Source organism: Helianthus annuus, chromosome 7 (assembly GCF_002127325.2).
Source record: "Helianthus annuus cultivar XRQ/B chromosome 7, HanXRQr2.0-SUNRISE, whole genome shotgun sequence".
NCBI classification, from domain to species: domain Eukaryota; kingdom Viridiplantae; phylum Streptophyta; class Magnoliopsida; order Asterales; family Asteraceae; genus Helianthus; species Helianthus annuus.
Genome location: NC_035439.2, coordinates 77,605,123 through 77,610,367, shown reverse-complemented (window position 1 = coordinate 77,610,367; position 5,245 = coordinate 77,605,123). Strand labels below are relative to the sequence as shown.

General features: G+C 37.1%; 1 long non-coding RNA gene across 1 annotated transcript; it reads left to right on the top strand.

Moving 5' to 3' along the window:
- Positions 1–4,075: 4,075 nt before the first annotated feature.
- On the top strand, positions 4,076–5,245 carry LOC110866312. Its single transcript, XR_002551323.2, has 3 exons — positions 4,076–4,128; positions 4,656–4,709; positions 4,975–5,245. It is a non-coding gene; the product is annotated as an uncharacterized LOC110866312 (long non-coding RNA).

Below are 5,245 nucleotides of genomic sequence, written 5' to 3'. Positions count from 1 at the left end.
TCGAAGGGAGCGCTGAGGTTAGCCTGATTATAGTATAATAGTATGAGTGTTGAACAGAATGTCGCATTGTGCGAAAATCGAGTAAAAGTGTCTAACAGGTTTCCTGATCGGATGGTCATCTGACCCAGATGGAACCCATTCGATCGGACGGTCGTCCGGACACTAGTGTGTTTTGCAAAATGTTTCAAACTTCTGAAGTTTTCGTTGAAGTATAAATTCAAGTCATTCGATAACCGGATGACCATTCGTCCGGATGACCGTCCGATTGGACGGTCGTCCGGACAATAGTGTGTTTTGCAAAATGTTTCAAACTTCTGAAGTTTTCGTTGTAGTATAAATTCAAGTCATTCGATCGGATGGTCATCCGGTCATATGACCATTCGATCGGATGACTATTCGAATGACAGTTTGATAGTTTGAAGTTCTGATTTAAAATAGTTTAAGTGTTGAAGGCTACAGGGAACAGGTCGTTCAGTCGGATGATCGTTCGATCGGATGATCAATCAACTGTTGTGATCTTGTTCCTTTGAAACTTTTGTAAAATTTCCAAATTCGAGTTTAACGGAGATGACATGATAACGTATCAAGACAACGGGAAACCCACCAAGGTTCAGTTTGTCTGATCAAATGGGAATCACCCCATTCGATCAGGGTAACTGCCCTTGACAGCGTTTCATGTATGGCCCGTAGATCGGTCATCTCTTCGATGGAAATTCGTTAACGAGCCGACTCTAGACTAAGGAACAAGTCCTATGCCTGTTTTGGGTCCAGATTCCACCAAGTTGAGTAGAAAAGTTAAGAAAGTTGAAGAAAACATGCTATTAGTTGAAAATGTTTAGATTTTGTAATGATTCATGTTTAAACATGTAGAAATCCTTTAGATCCGGGCTAAATCTTGACGAGATGACATCACACAGCCGATTGTACAAACAACCATGATGACATCATCTTCAAGGTTCCCAAATCGGGTGATTTCATGGTGAAAATGTACGATTTTGATGGAGAAAACTTACAAGAATCACTTGAAATCGCAAGAAAAGTGCTAGAGAATGACTTGGAAGGCTCTGGGTCGAACGAGGCTGTCACATCAGTGAACAGTGATGTGACAACGGGTATTTATAAGGGACAGAGACAAGTGTGGCGGTGCAAGTGTGCACTGGGTCGGACGACTGTTCAGTCGAATGGCCATCCGATCGGACGGTCATCCGATCGGACGTTCATCCGATCGGATGTCCATTCGGACAGCCGAGACCCGTTTGCTAGTTTTCTGATTTCGACTCGATTTGCGAGCTAGATTAAGTGTTGTGTTGCGTATTATTGTGCGATATCATCACATGATAAGATTGTATAACTAACATAAAAGTTTCCATGTTTCAAGTCTACGTATAAGCTAGCTAGTAAGTTTCAAGTTTCTTGCTTAACAAAGTGTCAAAGTTTCTCGTTCCATAAGCATCAAGAATCTCGTTCAATAAGTATCAAGAGCCAAGCATCAAGTATCAAGTATTAAGTTTCAAGTACCGAGTATCAAGTTTCACCAAGAATCAAGATTCATAGCGTTTAATATGTATCAAGCATCAAGAGTCAAGCCTCAAAGTATCACAAAGTTTCACAAATGTTTCACATAGTTTAACATAGTTAAGTCTCAAATAGTATAGGGACTAGACTTGCCAAAAGATAAAGGTCTAGGGACGTAGGGCGTTACATGCAGCCCCAAGTAGGATATCGATTCTGAACTCTACTTGCCTCTCAGGAGGTAAACCAAGTAGTTCACTAGGGAAAACATCTGGGTAGTCAGAGATGACAGGAATATCTTCAATTTTTGGCTTCGGTTCATCTACTGCCGCTTGTGCCATGTAAATGACACATCCGCTCTTCAAAAACTAGGATGACTTAAGTATAGATACTTGTTTAGGTAATCCATAGTGTACATCTCCCTGAATGGTGATCATCTCACCGGAAGGGGTTTTAATTTCGATGAGTTTCTTGTCGCAAGCGATGCAGGCTTGGTTATGCGATAACCAATCCATGCCCAAAACCACATCGAACCCCGCCAATTTAATTGGCATAAGAGATAAAGGAATAGAATGATTCTTAATGAATATGGAGCATCCATCAAGAATGGAAGATGCAGTTTCTAAGGTTCCGTCAGCATGTTCTACCTCATACGTAATATCTAGAGTTCTTATGGGCAGGTTCTCACACCCCGACCCGCAGCAGAATGGTACGGGGCATGATGATTGCCCATAGCTTATGACACTATTATAAGTTTAATATTTAAAGTCACCAAATTAAATTTTGTCACACAGAACATAGAGTTCAAATATTAATATCAAGTTACAAAATCAAATAAATAAAAACATATCATAGCCGATTTATTACTAAGGCAATCCTACATGTCTTCAACTCAAAATCTGCCCACCCTTGTGTACCTGTATCACGTGTAAAAGAGTTTTGGGTCAACAAACATGTTGGTGAATAGATTCGGTTTTTATTTAAAAACGTTTTTGTTTTATTAATTTTAGAAAAACTTTACTTTTTAACATGCATTATCAAATGTGAAACTAGGTCCCTCAATATAACAAGAATTCAACAAATATCTCTTAAGCAACACAAACATAACAACATTAGTAACCATAGACACAAAGAGATTCAAGCCTCGAAAGGCGAATCTGCGAAACAATGATGGCGATACCGAGTTCAACCCATGGCCGTGGGGAACCGGTCAGCCAGGTTGATCCACGCGAAACCTGTGACACAAAGCCAATAACACATAGATGCACGTATAGAGAAACAATAGAAATTAGCAACAAGTGACACATAGAAATACATCGAATAGCATGTTATCAAATTAAATAATAAATTTGAAATCGAGCACGAGATACACCCCAAAACGAGTAAGTGGCAAAAAGGGGAAAAGAGTCAAATCTACTCACAGGTTGCGTTCCTGCTTAGTCTTGTTAGTGCATGCGTCTGTCGACTTCGTCTTGTATCGAGTCTTGTATATAGATAGATAGATCAGGGCACGTATTACGAGAAATCAGGTAATATCGCATGAAGGTTAATTCCGCATGAAAGCTGTGTGAATGTAATTCCGTACGGAATTAAGTTCCGCATGGAACCTTAATTTCGTTTGGAACACATTCATGCGAAATCACGAGCCTATATATAGTCTTGTTCATGCGAAATTACAAAAAAATTTCGGTCAGTGTAACGAAGTGTTGCCGAAGTGCCGACTCGTTGTAATCTGTCATTAAATCAATCAAAAAGGCAGTTTAATTGATATTCTAGCTGAATTGAACTCAGTTTGACTGTTTCCGCCTTTCAAACTGAGCATAAATCTTCTGATCGACTCGTTCAGGTCTGAAATAGATCCTACAAGTGGTATCAGAGCTCAGGAGGAAGAGTTCATACCAATTCAGCTGCAAATTCTGATTTCTACACCTTCTTCTCTTCATTAAACAAGTTTCCACGGTTAAAATGATCTGAATTTCACATATTTCAAGCAAAATAGTGATTTAAAGAATCCTTGAAAGAATTGGACCCTAATTCAATTAAAATCAGATAAAATTTGTGATTCCGTATGAAAATCTGTTTGAACAAAATGACATCACCATAATTTCGTTTGAAAGTGATCTTTAATTTCGCACGGAATTACTGAATTTAGTTAATTTCGTGTGAAACTGTTTCTAATTCCGCACGGAATTAGAATATTGTTTGAGTGATTTTGTTCATGTAACACCCTAGAATATGATTATGTGCGTTATATATATATGTTGTTACGATATGTTTAATTCTCATTTTTCTTAGAATTAACTAGAAGGTAAACATAGTTAGAAAGTGAAATAGGATTCTTAATTTAAAGGAAACAAGTTTCAGCCATTTAAAAACACTTGTGCATATATGAGGGATGGAATGTGTAATTAATGAAAGATAAGTGATTAAATAAACAAAAACTCACAACACACACACATACGTGTGTGGTTGGTCGCCAGGAGCAAGAAGGGAAAGAAAACCCGCTTTCCTTCACAAAATTGAAGAATTGAAGCACAAGAAATGGCTGAAACACAATAAACAAAAACACCTGCATGTTAACAAATTCGTGATCCTCTAGTCCTAACAAAGCTCAAGGTAACAAGAATTTTATGTTTTGATGATCTTGGATAATTGGGGTTTCAAAGAATCCTTGAGTTTAAGTGAAATTAGCATGAGAATGAACTAGAATCACCTTTTAGAAACATGATGAATGCTCAAAATAGGTTAATTTGATGTTGGAAAAGGAAACCCCATGTAGACTAAGATGATAGAGCTAGGTAACATGGAACCTTGGTGTAAATTGGTATAATAATGTTGTAAGATAATGTTCTTGTTAAGTTGTTGCTATATGAATTCAAATTAGGATGAAAGTGATATGAGATTTTGATTGAAATTGATATTTTTGATATGAACTAGCCATGAATATGCATATAATACTTGTACACTATGCTTGATTAGTAGTACGTACGCCAAGTGTTCGATAAAATGCTTGAATGAGGTGTACAAATGATTTCCAAGGTTAAATGGTCAAAATTGGAAGTTTGAAGATTGTTAATTTAAAGTTGTCAATTTGGAAATGAAAAGAACGTCATGAGATTAAAGTACATAATTTTGGAATGTAGGAATAAAGGAAGAAAGCTCAAGCCAATCCGGGTCACAAACGAAGAACGGTAAAGGTAAGTTCTTTGCTTACAAAATATTATTAGCATGTAAAAATGTGATACGTCATTACTCTTTTGTCAAAGTTGTATAATTGTAATGAGTTTAGTGTAAGTCAATACATGATATGATATGGGTCGAATGAGCTAGAAAGGATGATGTGTTAAGTTGAGGAGTTCATGTTCGATTGATTCTTTAAAAGGGGTATATTGTAATTCGACTAATAACTTGAGGTCGTATGAATTATCTAATTGAAATGTCTAATTGGTTGGTTGTATGTAGGTAAAGCTACTTGACGGATGGCATATTTGGACCGAACACACTTGTGATGCACGCTTCCGCGATGTTGCTAGTCATGGTCTAAACTTTTATTAAATGTTTCTTTTGTAAAAAAAAACGGGTCCTTTGTATGTAAGTTAATCCGGTAGCGGTTAGATGTTAAACTTGTAGTTAAAGACTTGGTTAATGTTCCACAAAATGTTTGGGGGTACAAACTCTTGTGTAATTATTTTGTTGGGTAATATGAAGTTAAATGCTGAATTTTACTTGTAAA